Source organism: Triticum urartu, unplaced genomic scaffold (genome assembly GCF_056163025.1).
Source record: "Triticum urartu cultivar PI428250 unplaced genomic scaffold, HENAU_Tu73 scaffold2, whole genome shotgun sequence".
Classification (NCBI taxonomy): domain Eukaryota; kingdom Viridiplantae; phylum Streptophyta; class Magnoliopsida; order Poales; family Poaceae; genus Triticum; species Triticum urartu.
The window spans coordinates 16523202-16543201 of record NW_028260368.1 but is presented as its reverse complement, the minus strand read 5'-3'; the positions used below and the strand labels follow the sequence as shown (position 1 = coordinate 16543201).

Below are 20000 nucleotides of genomic sequence, written 5' to 3'. Positions count from 1 at the left end.
TATATAGATAGATTCTATGGGGTTATTACTTAGTAAGTCTATTTTGTACAAGAGCCCCTCCTATCTGATAGAAAAGGGTCCCATGATCCCGAGCCGATCTTACCTTGGCTCGCAAACCCCAAGTTTGTCTATGAAGAGCTAATCTAATTGTATTTTTTTCTAGAATGGATTTCTTATGTGGAATACTAATGGATAGGGCTTCGTTGCTAAGTGCTACAAGATCTAGTGCACTGGAACTCGTGGTTATGGACCCGAATCCTTTAGTATGGAACATTGTCTTTTCCAAGTAAAAACCCCTAGTATATGAAAGAATGAAAAGGTGCTTTCGTTCTTGTGGAATAAGAAGCCCTCGTACCTTAATGAAAGGAAAATCGTAATTTTTCGTTAGGTATTTGACCAAATAGGATCGTCCAGTTCCTACAGAACCTATCACTAAAATACCCGATAGGGCTAAGCGGAACGAAAAGGGTTTTCCATGAGATGGTAAATGAAAACGATTAGTCCCACACGAGGTTTGGGAATAAGTGATTGTCTGATAATGAGCAAGGAATATACGTCTTTCTGCTAAAGAGGATCTATTAAACTCATAATTCATTAGATCCTTGTTATCAATGCCAACTAGGTATCATAAGTAAATGGATCCCGGTTGTTCAATCCTTTGATAACCAAGGTCATTCTTTGCTAAAGAGAAATGATCACTATGAGTCAGACTCAATAGAATTGGATCCATTCCAAATAGCGAGAATTAGGATTCTTGATCCCTCTCAATCTCTCTTTCAATTCGAGGATCCAGAGAGGTGTTTTCATAGTCATCTCCGAATATTTGCCATCTCGGAATATTTTCGATTTCATTTTTCTATGATATGTCTTTCTATATGAAAATTGGTTATTTACGATGTACGATGATCCCTGTTAAGCATCCATGGCTGAATGGTTAAAGCGCCCAACTCATAATTGGTAAATTTGCGGGTTCAATTCCTGCTGGATGCACACGAACGGGAACATTCCATAAGTCTATTGGAACTGGCTCTCTATCCATGGAATCTCATCCATCATCCATACATAACGAATTGGTATGGTATATTCATACCATAACATAAGAACAATAAGAACTCGAATTCTTATCGATACTGGAACTCAGAGCATAGGAGGGAAAGTCGATTTATGGATGGAATCAAATACGCAGTATTTACAGAAAAAAGTCTTCGTTTATTGGGAAAGAATCAATATACTTTTAATGTCGAATCGGGATTCACTAAGACAGAAATAAAGCATTGGGTCGAACTCTTCTTTGGTGTTAAGGTGGTAGCTGTGAATAGCCATCGACTACCTGGAAAAGGTAGAAGAATAGGACCTATTCTGGGCCATACAATGCATTACAGACGTATGATCATTACCCTTCAACCGGGTTATTCTATTCCACTTCTAGATAGAGAAAAAAACTAAAGGAGAATACTTAATAATACGGCGAAACATTTATACAAAACACCTATCCCGAGCACACGCAAGGGAACCGTAGACAGGCAAGTGAAATCCAATCCACGAAATAATTTGATCCATGGACGGCACCGTTGTGGTAAAGGTCGTAATTCCAGAGGAATCATTACCGCAAGGCATAGAGGGGGAGGTCATAAGCGCCTATACCGTAAAATAGATTTTCGACGGAATCAAAAAGACATATCTGGTAGAATCGTAACCATAGAATACGACCCTAATCGAAATGCATACATTTGTCTCATACACTATGGGGATGGTGAGAAGAGATATATTTTACATCCCAGAGGGGCTATAATTGGAGATACTATTGTTTCTGGTACAAAAGTTCCTATATCAATGGGAAATGCCCTACCTTTGAGTGCGGTTTGAACTATTGATTTACGTAATTGGAAGTAACCAATTAGGTTTACGACGAAACCTAGAAATCGATCACTGATCCAATTTGACTACCTCTACGGGATAGACCTCAACAGAAAACTGTTGAGTAACGGCAGCAAGTGATTGAGTTCAGTAGTTCCTCATAGAAAATTATTGGCTCTAGAGATATGGTAATATGGAGAAGACAAAATTGTTTGAAGCACGCACAGAACCGGAAGCGCCCCTTGTTTCAAAGAGAGGAGGACGGGTTATTCACATTTAATTTGATGGTCAGAGGCAAATTGAAAGCTAAGCAGTGGTAATTAAGACCCCCGGGGGAAAATAGGGATGTCTCCTACGTTACCCATAATATGTGGAAGTATCGACGTAATTTCATAGAGTCATTCGATCTGAATGCTACATGAAGAACATAAGCCAGATGACGGAACGCAGAGACCTAGGATGTAGAAGATCATAACATGAGCGATTCGGCAGATTTGGATTCCTTTCCTATATATCCACTCATGTGGTACTTCATCATATGATTCATATAAGATCCATCTGTCTAGAGATCGTCATATACATCTAGAAAGCCGTATGCTTTGGAAGAAGCTTGTACAGTTTGGGAAGGGGTTTTTTGAGAGAAAAGAAGAATCTACTTCAACCGATATGCCCTTAGGCACGGCCATGCATAACATAGAAATCACACGTGGAAGGGGTGGGCAATTAGCTAGAGCAGCAGGTGCTGTAGCGAAACTCATTGCAAAAGAGGGTAAATCGGCCACTTTAAGATTACCATCTGGGGAGGTCCGTTTAGTATCCCAAAACTGCTTAGCAACAGTCGGACAAGTGGGTAATGTTGGGGTGAACCAAAAAAGTTTGGGTAGAGCCGGATCTAAGTGTTGGCTAGGTAAACGCCCCGTAGTAAGAGGGGTAGTTATGAACCCTGTGGACCACCCCCATGGGGGCGGTGAAGGGAAAGCTCCCATTGGTAGAAAAAAACCCACAACCCCTTGGGGTTATCCTGCGCTTGGAAGAAGAACTAGGAAAAGGAAAAAATATAGCGATAGTTTTATTCTTCGTCGCCGTAAGTAAATACGTAACTAGGAATATGGAAAATTGCATTTTTGGAATTTGCAATAATGCGATGGGCGAACGACGGGAATTGAACCCGCGCATGGTGGATTCACAATCCACTGCCTTGATCCACTTGGCTACATCCGCCCCTTATCCAGCTAAAGGATTTTTTTCTTTTTTCCATTGATCATTATTCTATTTATTCTGACCTCCGTACTTCGATCGAGATATTGGACATAGAATGCCACTCTTTAAAAAGGAAAAAAGGAGTAATCAGCTGTGACACGAAAAAAAACGAATCCTTTTGTAGCTCATCATTTATTGGCAAAGATAGAAAAGGTCAATATGAAGGAGGAGAAAGAAACAATAGTAACGTGGTCCCGGGCATCTAGCATTCTACCCACAATGGTTGGCCATACAATCGCGATTCATAATGGAAAGGAACATATACCTATTTACATAACAAATCCTATGGTAGGTCGCAAATTGGGGGAATTCGTGCCTACTCGGCATTTCACGAGTTATGAAAATGCAAGAAAGGATACTAAATCTCGTCGTTAACTGAATTCTGAATAGAAAGATTAAGAAGAAAAAAAGATTCAAAATAAAGACAGAAATACCCAATATCTTGCTAGAACAAGATATTGGGTATTTCTGTCTTCAAAAATTCTTATATGTTAGCAGAAAAACCTTATCCATTAATAGATGGAACTTCAACAGCAGCTAAGTCTAGAGGGAAGTTGTGAGCATTACGTTCGTGCATTACTTCCATACCAAGGTTAGCACGGTTGATGATATCAGCCCAAGTATTAATAACGCGACCTTGACTATCAACTACAGATTGGTTGAAATTGAAACCATTTAGGTTGAAAGCCATAGTACTAATACCTAAAGCAGTGAACCAGATTCCTACTACAGGCCAAGCAGCCAAGAAGAAGTGTAAAGAACGAGAGTTGTTGAAACTAGCATATTGGAAGATTAATCGGCCAAAATAACCATGAGCAGCCACAATATTATAAGTTTCTTCCTCTTGACCAAATTTGTAACCCTCATTAGCGGATTCATTTTCAGTAGTTTCCCTGATCAAACTAGAGGTTACCAAGGAACCATGCATAGCACTGAATAGGGAACCGCCGAATACACCAGCTACACCTAACATGTGGAATGGATGCATAAGGATGTTGTGCTCTGCCTGGAATACAATCATAAAGTTGAAAGTACCAGAGATTCCTAAAGGCATACCATCAGAAAAGCTTCCTTGACCAATAGGGTAAATCAAGAAAACAGCAGTAGCAGCTGCAACAGGAGCTGAATATGCAACAGCAATCCAAGGACGCATACCCAGACGGAAACTAAGTTCCCACTCACGACCCATATAACAAGCTACACCAAGTAAGAAGTGTAGAACAATTAGCTCATAAGGACCACCATTGTATAACCACTCATCAACAGATGCAGCTTCCCAAATTGGGTAAAAGTGCAATCCGATCGCCGCAGAAGTAGGGATAATAGCACCAGAGATAATATTGTTTCCATAAAGTAAAGAACCAGAAACAGGCTCACGAATACCATCAATATCTACTGGAGGGGCAGCGATGAAGGCGATAATAAATACAGAAGTTGCGGTCAATAAGGTAGGGATCATCAAAACACCGAACCATCCGATGTAAAGACGATTTTCAGTGCTAGTTATCCAGTTGCAGAAGCGACCCCACAGGCTTGTACTTTCGCGTCTCTCTAAAATTGCAGTCATGGTAAGATCTTGGTTTATTCAAATTGCAAGGACTCCCAAGCACACGTATTAACTAGAATATAGATAATAGAAGGCTTGTTATTTAACAGTATAACATAGACTATATACCAATGTCAACCAAGTCAGCCCAAAGATTAGCTATCCATATAACTAAATTAACCAAACCAATAATTTTGTATTTGTAAATGAAGTGAGTCAAAGTGAAAAACTTTGATGGGTCTTTTCTATATGGGTTGCCCGGGACTCGAACCCGGAACTAGTCGGATGGAGTAGATAATTCTTCCTTGTTACAATAGAGAAAAATCCCTCCCCAAATCGTGCTTGCATTTTTCATTGCACACGACTTTCCCTATGTAGAAATAGCCAATTTCTATTCCAAAGAGGAAGTTCTACTAATTTTTTTAATTAGTAAGTTGATTCACCTACTCTTTATTATAATAAAAAGAACATTTCAGAATGAAAAATAGAAAAGTTTTTTCTTGATCATTTATCAACCCTTTCCTGTTTCTTAATTTCGTCTAATGATTAATTAAGAGGGTTGACCAGGTCATTGATACGTATAATATCCAAATACCAAATACGCTCAGTGTGTGATCCACAGAAAGAAAAAAGAGTTGTTTTGGTGAACATCAAAGAAAAAACTTGCTCTTCTTCCATAAAAAATTCTTCTAAAAATGCCGAACCCAATCGTTGCATAAAAGTTCGTACCGTGCTTTTATGTTTACGAGCTAAAGTTCTAGCACATGAAAGTCGAAGTATATACTTTAGTCGATACAAAGTCCGTTTTTTCGAAGATCCACTATGATAATGAAAAAGATTTCTACATATCCGACCAAATCGATCAAGAATATCCCAATCTGATAAATCTGTCCAAATGGGTTTACTAATAGGATGCCCCGATCCAGTACAAAATTGAGCTTTTGATAAGTATCCTATGAGGAGAGTAGCGGGGACTATGGTATCGAATTTTTTCATTCGAGTATCTATTAGAAATGAATTCTCCAGCATTTGATTCCTTACTAACAAAGAACTTTTTTGTACACTTGAAAGGTACCCCATAAAATCGAAGCAAGAGTTTGCTAATTGGTTTATATGGATTCTTCGCGGCTGAGTCCAAAAACAGAAATAATATTGCCAGAAATTGATAAGGTAGCATTTCCATTTCTTCTTCAAAAAAAAAGTGCCTTTTGATGCAAGAATTGCCTTTCCTTGATATCGAACATAATGCATAAGAGGATCCATAAAGAACCATAGGGTTTTCCGAGAAAAACCAGGGTACATTATCCCAAAATGTTCCATCTTCCTAGAAAAGTGGATTCGTTCCAGAAAAGTTCCAGAAGATGCTAATGGTAAGCAAGAAGATTGTTTACGAAGAAACAACAAAAAAAATTCATATTCTGATACATAAGAGTTATATAGGAATTGAAATAGTCTTTTATTTTCTTTTTGAAAAAAAAAAATGGATTTCATTGAAGTAATAAAACTATTCCAATTCGAATAATAGTTGAGAAAGAATCGCAATAAATGCAAAGATGGAACATCTTGGATACGGTATTGAAGGAGTTGAACCAGGATTTCCAAATGGATAGGATAGGGTATTTCTATATGTGATAGATAATCCAAATGCAAAAATTTGTCTTCTAAAAAGGGAAATATTGAATGAATAGAGCGTAAATTCTGAAACTTTGGTATTTCTTTTTCTTTCAGACAAAAAAATTCCCGTAGCGAGAATGGGATTTCCACAACGATCGCAAACCCTTCAGATAGAATCTGAGAATAAAACTCAGAATAAAAATAATTTTTGTAATCCAATAATCGATCTTGGTTAGGATGATTAACCGAGTTATCCAAAAAATTCTGCTGATACATTCGAATAATTAAACGTTTCACAAGTAGTGAACTAAATTTCTTGTTATTACAACTAACAACTATTTCCACAGGTTCAGAACCATTTAATCCATAATGGTGGGCAAATGCATAAATATATTCCTGAAAGAGAAGTGGGTAGACAAAGTATTGTTGACGAGATTTATGTTTTTCTGAATACCCTTCGAATTTTTCCATTTGTATTTCTACTTGAATCAGAGAGAAGAAGCATTTCTCGGTTTATCGAATGATGATACATAGTGCAATATGGTCAGAACAGGGTGTTGCATTTTTAATACAAACCCTGGAAAGAAAGGGAGTCTAATCCACAGATCTTTTTCTGCTCCTTTTCTACCCAATTAGTTTATGTTTGTTCTAATTAAAAAAAAAGAACAGAACAAGTTTTTTATTTTTGCAGGCCAATCGCTCTTTTGACTTTGGAATACAGCCTCTTTATCAATATACTGCTTCTTTTACACATTCAATCCATAACATCCCTTATTCAATCCATAATCAAGAATAATTAGGATTTCTAAAAAAAAAAAGAAAAAATAAAGGGTCCACTCATAGGAAAACCCAACCTTTCCCCGCATCCGGCACTAATCTATTTTTAACGTCTAATTAGAGCGGGGAATCATTCCAATTAGGAAGTTCAGCTCGTTGCTTTTTATTTTACCAGAATTGGAGCCAGGCTCTATCCATTTATTCATTAGACCCAGAAAATCGTAATTTTGGATTCCATTCAAAAAAGATTGATTTTATTACGACATGCTATTTTTTCCATTCATTACCTTTGAGGATCAGTCGTGGTCTTCTAGACTCTACCAAGAGTCTGGACGAATTTGTTGTTTCATCCAAATGTGTAAAAGATCATAGTCGCACTTAAAAGCCGAGTACTCTACCATTGAGTTAGCAACCCAGATAAAAAAAGGATCTTAGATACGATCGAAATCCAAAAATCAATGGAATTACACCGCGCGCTTCTGTCAAAACATTGAACTAGCAAGACATCAAAAGATTTTTTTTATCGACCATGAAAAACACTCAAATGCCAAAACGAACAGGTCCGGTGAAATTCCACTAAAGTAAAGTTAAAAAAAGAGCGACCCTAATCACGATGGCCAAATTCTCCTTATTTTTAGCGATTTTTATTAACAAAAAATATATATTATAAAAAATATATATTATATTGTATGAGAATACATGCAAGAGGAACACCCTTATCATTTGAGCGAAGTGTAGGCGGAAAAATTGAATATGGAGTGAGGATAAAGAGACCCATCTATCTACAAATTCTATTTGTTCAATAGACCTTTGTCAATGGAAATACAATGGTAAGAAAACAAATTAGATAGAAAAAGTAAATAAAATAGGGGCTTATGTTGGATTGGCACGATATAATATAAATCCAAATAGGATTAAAAAAGAGGTAAATTGTGTCTAAATAATTAGACAACTAGGAATACTAATAATCTTCTCCTATCCTATTTTTTGATTCATTTAGTTCTTCAATTAACTCAAAGTTCTTTCTTTTTCTTTAAAGAATTCTGCCTTCCTTAAAATATCATAAACAGTTCTTGTTGGTTGAGCACCCTTTTCAAGGAAATAGAGAATAGCTGGAACATTTAAACAAGTTTGATTCTTTATCGGATCATAAAAACCTACTTTTTGAAGATCTCTTCCTTCTCTTCGAGATCGAACATCAATTGCAACGATTCGATAGACAGCTTATTGGGATAGATGTAGATAAACAACGCCCCCCCCTAGAAACGTATATGAGGTTTTCTCCTCATACGGCTCGAGAAAATGATTCGAATTTCTGTCGATAATAATAGAAATTAGACTATGACGTGCATTAATTTCCTTACAGAAAAAACAAATTTCATTTATACTCATGACTCAAGTGGGCTAATTTTGCCTGACAAACTTCGAAGGCAAAATCCTTCCAAAATTTTTGAGTCGTCTTTAAACTCTTTTCTTTGTCTCATTTCGAACGAATTGACTTTTATTCCTTATTCTAATCCAACTCTGTTGTTGAGACAATTGAAAATTGTGTTTACTTGTTCTGGAATCCTTTATCTTTGATTTGTGAAATCCTTGGGTTTAGACATTACTTCGGGAATTCCTATTTTTTTCTTTCAAAAGAGTAGCAACATACCCTTTTTTCTTATTTCCTTCGATAAAGCATTTATCTCTTCTATAGAAATCTAATAAGAGGGATTGATTCTGATATACTTTTATTGGACTTTCTTCTTATTTTAACCTTTCGATTTATTTCTATATTAAGGATAGACTGACAAAGTTGGCCTAATTTATTAGTTTTCACTAACCCTAGATTCTTTCCCTTGATAAAAAAAATTCTGTCCTCTCGAGCTCCATCGTGTACTATGTTACTTAAACCCAGCGCAAATTTGGTTCGGAACGAATAGAACAGGCTATGTCGAGCCAAGAGCATTTTCATTACTATGGAAAATGATGGATAGCAAAATCCACAATCGATCATGTCCTTCAAGTCGCACGTTGCTTTCTACCACATCGTTTTAAACGAAGTTTTACCATAACAAACATTCCTCTTTTCATTGCAAAGTGGTATAGAGAATTGATCCAATATGGATGGAATCATGAATAGTCATTGGTTTAGTTTTTTTATACTAATTAAAACTTGCTATCTATGGAGCAATATGGATAAAAGAAAGTAAGTATTTATCCGGGAAGCCTCCGCCAAGATCCAATTTATTTAAACCCATATTAAAATTCTATCATATGAATGAAACATAGTTTGAAAAAGACGACTAAACAAGTTTGCTTAAAACTTATTTATTCTTAAATTTCCACCCTCAACGGATGGCTCGAGATGATCAATCTTGAAGTGAGAAAAGAAGGATTGACTCTTCCTCAATAAATAAACTATCAACCTCCAAAAAAGTTTAATTAATTTAATTACTAGAATTAGAATTCTAGTAGTAATATATTTTTTCAGTACCAAAAACAATTAACTATAATAACTAAATAAACTATTCCAATGAAAAGATTGAAAGTTTTTGGTAGTTATAGAATTCTCGTACTTCTTCAACTCGAATACCAAAAGGAAGAAAAAAATATGACTAAGTGATTTTATAGTAGAGGCATATCCTGAATGTGCTTGATAGATCCCATTTTTTCATGAAAATAAAGATAGTCAATTTGACTGGACTTAAGACTTTATTATGTTTTCTGAGAAAGAATAAGATATCATTATTCTCTTTAATAAACTTTTGTCTCGTACGGAATACTATATGATTTCACCGTTTGTTTCATCAGAAACAATCTGGGACGGAAGGATTCGAACCTCCGAGTAACGGGACCAAAACCCGCTGCCTTACCACTTGGCCACGCCCCATTTCGGGTTTTATGCGACACTAATAAACACTAGTATGTTTATTTGTTATTCGTCAATACCATTTCAATTACATAAAAAAGGAGGGATATTCTCTTGCTAGTATTCTACACATGCGGATAATATAGAATCAAAAAAATGCATTGATCATTACATGGAATTCTATTAAGATATTATATGAAAGTCGAATTTATTCCACTCTCATTTGAGAGTGCGAATACAAGGAGGTATTTTGTGTTTGGGAAAGTCCGAAGAAAAAAGATTTTGAATCTGCCTTTTCCTTCTTTCCCTTAAAAAAATAACTCAAGAAAAATCCAATTATTTACTCTACAAGAATGAAATGCTTGTTATGCCTAATATACTTAGTTTAACCTGTATCTGTTTTAATTCTGTTCTTTATCCTACTAGTTTTTTCTTTGCCAAATTACCCGAAGCTTATGCTATTTTCAATCCAATCGTGGATATTATGCCTGTTATACCTCTATTCTTTTTTCTATTAGCCTTTGTTTGGCAAGCTGCTGTAAGTTTTCGATGAAATCTTTAGTACTCTGTATGCCAAATTGAATGATGTGTTCATTCCAAAAAAATTTTAAAATGGGTAAAAGCCGAGAAGTTTTATATTTTTATATTATGAACCTTCGATTCTAAAATTTAAATTCTTCTACATTGAATGGGTAGCTACAGCAATAAATTTGGATCAGCCTTTCTACTCCCCTGCACCTAGGTTGAGCAGGTACCTAAAGGTACCTACACAATACCTAACCACCTAACCCTATTTTTGCTATTGATAAGAGTGCTTATTATAAAAGAATTCTTGCAATTTTTTTCAAGAATTCTTTTTTGCATTTTTAGGTATAAAAAAAAACCATCCTAGTGGATCCGTGTGGTAAGGAAAAACTGGTAATCTATTCCTTAAAAAAAAATCTTGGAGATTATGTAATGCTTACTCTCAAACTTTTTGTTTATACAGTAGTGATATTCTTTGTTTCACTCTTTATCTTTGGATTCTTATCTAATGACCCAGGACGGAATCCTGGACGCGAGGAGTAAAAATTCAGTTTTTTTTTTTCTTATTGGATTTGTTTCGTACATTTATCTATGAGAAAATCCGGGGGTCAGAATTCTTTCCAATTCGAAAGTCCCAAATGATCCAAGGGAGCGGAAAGAGAGGGATTCGAACCCTCGGTACAAAAAAATTGTACAACGGATTAGCAATCCGCCGCTTTAGTCCACTCAGCCATCTCTCCACGTTCCAAAGCGAAAGGTTTCCGTGATATGATATAGGCAAGAAATAAGAAATAACGGTTGCAAAAAACCCCTTTTTTTTCTTTCAAAAGTCTATAAAAATTATATTGCCAATTCCATTTTAATTATATTCTTTTTTCTTAATGTTAATAAAAAAAGAAGAAAATTCTTGTTTTTTCTTTCTAAAAATCGATATTGGCCGAGAGACAATCAAATAGATTTTCTCTTTAGCGGGCATTTCCATATAGGACTTGTTATAATTATAATAAAACAAGCAGGTTATATAAAAAAAACGCTTTTTTTGTCGATTATTTATCAAGAAAGCAAAAAGGGTTCTTATCAAATCCACCATAAAATTGGAAAGAAGCATAAAGTAAGTAGACCTGACTCCTTTAATGATGCCTCTATCCGCTATTCTGATATATAAATTCGATGTAGATGAAATTGTATAAGCGAATTTTTTTTATTTCCTTAGACTTAGACCGCGCAAGACAAGAATTTTTCGCTATTTACGATTTCATATTCTTGTTACTAGATGTTCTATAGGAATAAGAAGAAATCGCAACTCCTTTGCGCTACACATAAAATTGGATTTCGAAGGTCCATTTTTTTTTTTCAGAATCCTCTATTATTTTAGTTCTTCCACCCATGCAATAGAGAGGGAATGGGAAAAGAAGGGTTACTTTTATTTGCATTTTTCCCTTAAAAGATAGACTTTGAAATAGGAGTCTTGGAATAATGCTGAATTCAAAGGTTTATTTCTTTCTATAGTATAAGAAAAACAATTTATTTCTATTTCTATAGTATAAGAAAAACAAATAAATAGTATAAGAAAAACAAATCGAATCAAATTCATGGATTTACCACGACCTCGGTTGTGACTGTGACTCCATAGATAAAAATGGGAAATTTCTCTCTTCGAGACCATTGAAAAAGGGCATTGAACGAGAAAGAAATCGTCCACAGATAATAAAACTATCATATGCCTTGGAAAGTGATATGAGGTGCTCGGAAATGGTTGAAGTAATTGAATAGGAGGATCACTATGACTATAGCCCTTGGTAGAATTCCTAAAGAAGAAAATGATCTATTTGATACTATGGATGACTGGTTACGAAGGGACCGTTTCGTTTTTGTAGGATGGTCTGGCCTATTGCTCTTTCCTTGTGCTTATTTCGCTTTAGGGGGTTGGTTTACAGGGACAACTTTTGTAACTTCTTGGTATACCCATGGATTGGCTAGTTCCTATTTGGAAGGTTGTAATTTCTTAACCGCAGCAGTTTCTACCCCTGCCAATAGTTTAGCACACTCTTTGTTGCTACTATGGGGGCCCGAAGCACAAGGAGATTTTACTCGTTGGTGTCAATTAGGCGGTCTATGGACTTTTGTAGCTCTCCACGGGGCTTTTGCACTAATAGGTTTCATGTTACGCCAATTTGAACTTGCTCGGTCTGTTCAATTGCGGCCTTATAATGCAATCTCATTCTCTGGTCCAATTGCTGTTTTTGTTTCTGTATTCCTTATTTATCCACTGGGGCAATCTGGTTGGTTCTTTGCGCCGAGTTTTGGCGTAGCAGCGATATTTCGATTCATCCTTTTCTTCCAAGGATTTCATAATTGGACGTTGAACCCATTTCATATGATGGGAGTTGCCGGAGTATTAGGTGCGGCTCTGCTATGCGCTATTCATGGAGCGACCGTAGAAAACACTCTATTTGAGGACGGTGATGGTGCAAATACCTTCCGTGCTTTTAACCCAACTCAAGCTGAAGAAACTTATTCAATGGTCACTGCTAACCGCTTTTGGTCCCAAATCTTTGGTGTTGCTTTTTCCAATAAACGTTGGTTACATTTCTTTATGCTATTTGTACCCGTCACCGGTTTATGGATGAGTGCTATTGGCGTAGTTGGCTTGGCTCTGAACTTACGTGCCTATGACTTTGTTTCCCAGGAAATCCGTGCAGCGGAAGATCCTGAATTTGAGACTTTCTACACCAAAAATATTCTTTTAAACGAGGGTATTCGTGCGTGGATGGCAGCTCAGGATCAGCCTCATGAAAATCTTATATTCCCTGAGGAGGTTCTACCACGTGGAAACGCTCTTTAATGGAACTTTCGTTTTAGCTGGTCGTGACCAAGAAACCACCGGCTTTGCTTGGTGGGCTGGGAATGCCAGACTTATCAATTTGTCCGGTAAACTGCTTGGAGCTCATGTAGCTCATGCCGGATTAATCGTATTCTGGGCCGGAGCAATGAACCTATTTGAAGTGGCCCATTTCGTACCAGAAAAGCCCATGTATGAACAAGGGTTGATTTTACTTCCACACTTAGCTACTCTAGGTTGGGGAGTAGGGCCAGGGGGGGAAGTTCTAGATACTTTTCCGTACTTTGTATCTGGCGTACTTCACCTAATTTCCTCCGCAGTCTTAGGCTTCGGTGGCATTTATCACGCGCTTCTGGGACCCGAGACTCTTGAGGAATCTTTTCCATTCTTTGGTTATGTCTGGAAAGATAGAAATAAAATGACTACAATTTTGGGTATTCACTTAATTTTGTTAGGTCTAGGTGCTTTTCTTCTAGTACTCAAGGCTCTTTATTTTGGCGGTGTATATGATACCTGGGCCCCTGGGGGGGGAGATGTAAGAAAAATTACCAATTTGACCCTTAGTCCCAGTGTTATATTTGGTTATTTACTAAAATCTCCTTTTGGTGGAGAAGGGTGGATTGTTAGTGTAGATGATTTAGAAGATATAATTGGTGGGCATGTATGGTTGGGTTTTATTTGTGTATTTGGCGGAATTTGGCATATTTTAACCAAACCCTTCGCATGGGCTCGCCGTGCATTTGTATGGTCTGGAGAAGCTTACTTGTCTTATAGTTTAGCTGCTTTATCTGTCTTTGGTTTTATCGCTTGTTGTTTTGTATGGTTCAATAATACAGCTTATCCGAGTGAGTTTTATGGACCCACCGGGCCAGAAGCTTCTCAAGCTCAAGCATTTACTTTTCTAGTTAGAGACCAGCGTCTTGGAGCTAATGTGGGATCCGCTCAAGGACCCACAGGTTTAGGTAAATATCTAATGCGTTCCCCAACTGGGGAGGTTATCTTTGGAGGGGAAACTATGCGTTTTTGGGACCTTCGTGCTCCATGGTTAGAACCTCTAAGGGGCCCCAACGGTTTGGACTTGAGTAGGTTGAAAAAAGACATACAACCTTGGCAAGAACGACGCTCAGCAGAATATATGACCCACGCTCCTTTAGGCTCTTTAAATTCCGTGGGTGGCGTAGCTACCGAGATCAATGCAGTTAATTATGTCTCTCCTAGAAGTTGGTTATCAACTTCTCATTTTGTTCTAGGATTCTTCTTTTTTGTGGGCCATTTATGGCATGCAGGAAGAGCCCGAGCTGCTGCAGCAGGTTTTGAAAAGGGAATCGATCGTGATTTGGAACCTGTTCTTTACATGAACCCTCTTAACTAAGATTTTCTTATTTATACCTGTTCTACTTTTTTTCTGTTCTGGCTCGGTTATTCCATCTAGCCGAGCCATTCATTCCTTTTTATGAAAGAAAGATAAGGGACAGAAAAAAAAAATAAATAAAAATGAAAGAAACAAACGTATTCAATAAGCAAAAGGAGAGAGAGGGATTCGAACCCTCGATAGTTCCTAGAACTATACCGGTTTTCAAGACCGGAGCTATCAACCACTCAGCCATCTCTCCACAGCCTAATCCTTATTTTACTCCTACAAATAGAACATAGCCATATAAAAAATAAAAAGATTTATTAGCCTCTAGAAAGATATCAGATACAAGTTCCTTTTCGATATATCTCTGTATACTGTATACACGGATACAGGATCCGCTATACCCGCTTGTGAAATAAAGAGTAAATAATCTCTTCTCACCCCCATATCCAAATAAAAAAGCGGTTTAAGTAATAAATTTGAATTAAAGAGAAGAATCAATGGATTCATGATTAAACCCCTCCTACTTCTTGTATTTTTTTACAATTTTGGTTTAAGTGAGGGATCAAATATGTAGTCAACTTTATTTGATGGTAGCTTGGAGGATTAGAAATATGACTATTGCTTTCCAATTAGCTGTTTTTGCATTAATTGCGACTTCCTCAGTCTTAGTAATTAGTGTACCCCTTGTATTTGCTTCTCCTGATGGTTGGTCAAATAATAAAAATGTTGTATTTTCCGGTACATCATTATGGATTGGACTAGTCTTTCTCGTAGCTATTCTGAATTCTCTCATTTCTTAAATGAAATTTGGTTAATATTTATTAACCCCATAAAAAAGAAATAATAAAGGCCATTTCTTCTAAAAAATTAGAATAGTGAGACGTATTAAAACGCAATTTGCGTTCCGAATTGCTAGCTCTTCTCTTTCAGTATTATGAAATTCCATTCCCATTAGAATATTCATTGACAGATAATAAAAAAAGGAAAACTCTAATATAATAGAAAATGAAATGAAACGGTCGACCCAGACATAGAAGGTCGACCCAGGCGGATATACGCTATAAAATATATACCGTAGCGAGCGTAGTTCAATGGTAAAATATCTCCTTGCCAAGGAGAAGATACGGGTTCGATTCCCGCCGCTCGCCCGCTTAATTTATCAAAGTACTATGATAAAAAGTTTAGTCTAGTTAACTGTTTAACTACTTATATTAAATTAAGTATTAATTAGGTGTTAGTCTAGTGCCGTATCCCTTACTATCTTACCCTTCCTTTGCATCCCACTCAAAAAAAGAGGGCGCTCCAGAGGCAGAAATAGAACTCGCCAACAGAGCTCCAAAAATTGGGTATTAACTGAGACAAACAACGGGCAAACTTTTTTTAAAGGGAAGGGAGAGGTAGACTGTCCCTTTCGTTTCATTTTTATTTTCTGCAGGGTAGGGAGAGGCCTTGCGCCTTCTTTTTTTGAAGGCAAGTGACTTCGCAAACTGCTCAATTTTGCCCTCTAGGGCCGGGAACTAATGAATAAAAAAGGGTTGGATACGCCCCTCTACCATACATATCTAGAGAAATAGAATAGTCCTTTTATACAGACTGCTAAGTGCGGAGACGGGAATCGAACCCGTGACCTCAAGGTTATGAGCCTCGTGAGCTACCAAACTGCTCTACTCCGCTCTGGAGTACCAGAAACTGGTGGACAAAAAAGGCTTGAATACAAGCCTCTAACATGTCTAGACAAATAGAATACTCCTTTTATACAGAATGGAGCGGGTAGCGGGAATCGAACCCGCATCGTTAGCTTGGAAGGCTAGGGGTTATAGTCGACGTTGGTTGATTATTTTTAACGTCTCTAATTCAAAACCGAACATGAAATTTTGATTTCATTCGGCTCCTTTATGGATATTCTCACCACTTAACATCTATGTCAGCTTTTCTATTTGAATGGAACCAAAGCTCTCCGCTTTCTAGATGATCCTTATAGAGTAGGAGATAGAAATTCTATCTAAATTCATCTAATCTACTTACTTCGTTCCCTAATTTCATTCAAGAGATCCTGAGGAAAAGAATTGGGTTTCCACCGAGCTGAAACAATATGCGGATGGTTCTAGTAAACCAAAACTATCGTTTTTTAGCTATTTGGCTTCCTTATTCCTTATTTTAAGAAGATTTAGTTACGATTGGAAATCAACTTTTTTGTATCTTCATCCATAGATCCTTTACTCATATTTTCAAAATTGGAATACTTAATCCAATGCAAAATTATGCTTCGCGACTCTGTACTCATAATCCTATTTTTATTTTGGATGCAATTTAAATTAGTCTTTGGATACAAATCGCCAGAATGTATATTCTTCCTCAATATGCTATTGAGAGGAAAAGGATTTAATCCTTTATAAGAACTAAAGTTTTCATCGGAATATAAAAATAAAAAACTTAAGGATGCCTTAAGTATATCATTTCAAATTCAGTTATTAATAGAACGAATCACACTTTTACCACTAAACTATACCCGCTACATTGTAGATTATGGTATAAATGGTACCCTTTGTCAAGGATAGCCATTTGACAAGAAGGCTAATTCCCCCTTATTGAATCAGATGGAGAAGGTTCATGACACTGAGCCGTTGGTACTTCTACTTCGATCGCTCGCCTTTACTTTAGGATTTAGATAGCCCCTCTGGTCTGTAAAAAAAATCTTTTCTTACCATGCTAATAGCGCCTGAACCAAATGTATTTATTTTGATTAGGATCCTATTCTACGGTTACGACTACAATAATAATTATTTACTTTGCAAGGACGTAAGTGTGTCAGACTGCTAAATTGTTTTATTATTCCTACAATATAAACTAGGGGATATAGGGGGTAACACTGTCCCTATAAATTCCTTTTTTCCTTTTCTTTTTTGTCCAGAATTGAACAAAAAAGAAATTATGGAAGATGTTTTCTTCCCCCATTAAGTCCGAGCCATAGAGTAAGAGTGAGATGAGTTTTCCAAATTCATCATAGACTTTCCCTATGGCTTGATAGAAGTAAGCAGCAAAGAGTCGTAACTTAAAGAAAAAAACGGACAGGGCCGACAGATTTACCTGATGTAAAGAAGATCCTAAAAGTCTCTGATTAGTCGACTCTCTCCATTTAACACTTTCCTCTCTCTCCTTTTTTCCACTGACTCAATTCTAGTTTATTAGATTCTTGTTTAAAAGAATGCAAAAAGTTCAATAGAACTAAGAACACATAAAAAATAGCATAGAGGATCAAGGCCATTACCAAAAGTTCCTCCCAAGGATCCTATATCCTATTGGGTATCTGTTCCCCGCCTTTTCCCGCTAGGATCGGAAATCTTATATTTTCCATATCCATATACCGTTGAATCCTTGGGGTTCCAGAATCCGCCTATTTTACTAGTCTTCGGAAACGGAAAACCCTGAACCAAGAAGAGTTGGATATGTTATGTAGGGTATGTTTTTTTTTATTAATTTTATTTTGAGCTCTCAAGATATCGATATATACATATACAATCTCTACATAATGTCTCTCTCTCTATCTCTATATATTATATATATAATATGTACATTATGCAGTAGACCCATAATGGGAAATCCAAGTGGCTAATTTTTGAATTAAATAAAAAGCCCTTTTAACTCAGTGGTAGAGTAATGCCATGGTAAGGCATAAGTCATCGGTTCAAATCCGATAAAGGGCTTTTTAAATTAGTGGTAGAGTAATCTCGTGCTAAGACGTAAGTCGTTGGTTCGAATCTGATAGAGTACTTTTCTACTAAATTGATTCACTTTTTTTCTTTGTTTTTGAAACTTTCTCTATATTTTTAGAGAATTTTATGACTTAGTGCGGGATGGATGCATTTTTGGTATGAACACTAAATGAAGCACGGAGAATTAATCTATAACGATCAACTAAAAAAAATCCTAGATGAAAACATAACAGAAAAGTTGGAAAAACTCTTTGCTTTGGATCTATTTATACTTTTCGAGTATATTGACAATTCCAAAAAACTGCTCATACTATGATTATAGTATAATCACGAGCGGTTGTATATGGCCCTATCGTCTAGTGATGCCCCTATCGTCTAGTGGTTCAGGACATCTCTCTTTCAAGGAGGCAGCGGGGATTCGACTTCCCCTGGGGGTAGGGAGTATTATGAAAGGAGGTTAATCATAGATTAGCAAAAACCCTAGAATAAATTCTTCCTGGGTCGATGCCCGAGTGGTTAATGGGGACGGACTGTAAATTCGTTGACAATGTCTACGCTGGTTCAAATCCAGCTCGGCCCAAACCAAAAATCTAGGGCTTCGTGAGTATGAACTAAATCCTTTTGTTTTTCTTCCATAAAATAAAATGTCTGATCTATAGAAATAAAAGATAAAGAAAAAAGGGAAATTTTTTTTTCTAATCCATATCTCTCTCATTCCTTTCTTACAAACAAAAGAGTTTTTCTTATTGAAGGCTGGATTATTATCCATTTTTAGTGATAAAAAATCACGACATACTAGTTATGTCACTCTCACTATACCCACGTATAATATAATATGTGGGTATGTAGTATATGATTCGTCTATTTCTTAGAGTACGAAAGACGAATCGAATCTTCTTATGGTTCTATTTAAGAATGGGTATGCCATACACCCCGCGGGGATTGTAGTTCAATTGGTCAGAGCACCGCCCTGTCAAGGCGGAAGCTGCGGGTTCGAGCCCCGTCAGTCCCGAACTAGGGTTCAATGAATGGAGAAATTGATATTTCCTTTTTCCATGAAAAAAAGGGGCAGGGAGCAAGATCAAATACCCACAGGGCACCCTTACTTCACTTTTTTATTTTGCATCTCTCATTAAAGAGGGAGGGAGGGCATATAGGAATTTTTTTTTCACTACTCCCAATCGATAAAGAAAGACACACATACGATATGTGGATTAGTAGAATTTAGGATATTATATTACTCTATCTTTCTTTATGATGATACCATCCTCATCTTAATTTCCTATTCCACTCTTATGGAATAGAGTACCGGTATTTTACCGGAATCCATACATAAATCGTATTCCCTTTTTATTTCAGACCTCTTTTCCCCATCTCACTTCTACTGCTTATTTGGATGTCTATGTGACCCATAGAAAGTGAAAGTTGGTCATATAATACATACATAATTGTATGTATAACTATAAGAAAAAGGAAGGGAAATTGTATAAGATTAAGAAAGTATAAGATTAAGAAAGCTCGTGGGTTAGAGATATAGAAAAGAAAAAGTAGAAAAGGATTAAAAAAGAGGGAATTCCTAATCCAATCAAAAAACCCATTTTGGTCTTAGTGTGGATAGAGGATCTTCCTATGTTATACTATATAACTCTCAT

The 20000-nt window shown here is 36.6% G+C and overlaps 5 non-coding genes across 5 annotated transcripts; 3 read left to right on the top strand and 2 right to left on the bottom strand.

Annotated features, from left to right (window-relative positions):
* Positions 1-11085: 11085 nt before the first annotated feature.
* Positions 11086-11173, bottom strand: TRNAS-GCU (transfer RNA serine (anticodon GCU)). Its single transcript has one exon. It is a non-coding gene; the product is annotated as a tRNA-Ser (tRNA).
* Positions 11174-14800: 3627 nt separating this feature from the next.
* TRNAS-UGA (transfer RNA serine (anticodon UGA)) lies at positions 14801-14888 on the bottom strand. Its single transcript has one exon. It is a non-coding gene; the product is annotated as a tRNA-Ser (tRNA).
* Positions 14889-15712: 824 nt separating this feature from the next.
* TRNAG-GCC (transfer RNA glycine (anticodon GCC)) lies at positions 15713-15783 on the top strand. The gene has a single exon. It is a non-coding gene; the product is annotated as a tRNA-Gly (tRNA).
* Positions 15784-18267: 2484 nt separating this feature from the next.
* Positions 18268-18339, top strand: TRNAT-GGU (transfer RNA threonine (anticodon GGU)). The gene has a single exon. It is a non-coding gene; the product is annotated as a tRNA-Thr (tRNA).
* A 507-nt stretch (positions 18340-18846) lies between these two features.
* TRNAY-GUA (transfer RNA tyrosine (anticodon GUA)) lies at positions 18847-18928 on the top strand. Its single transcript has one exon. It is a non-coding gene; the product is annotated as a tRNA-Tyr (tRNA).
* Positions 18929-20000: the final 1072 nt, after the last annotated feature.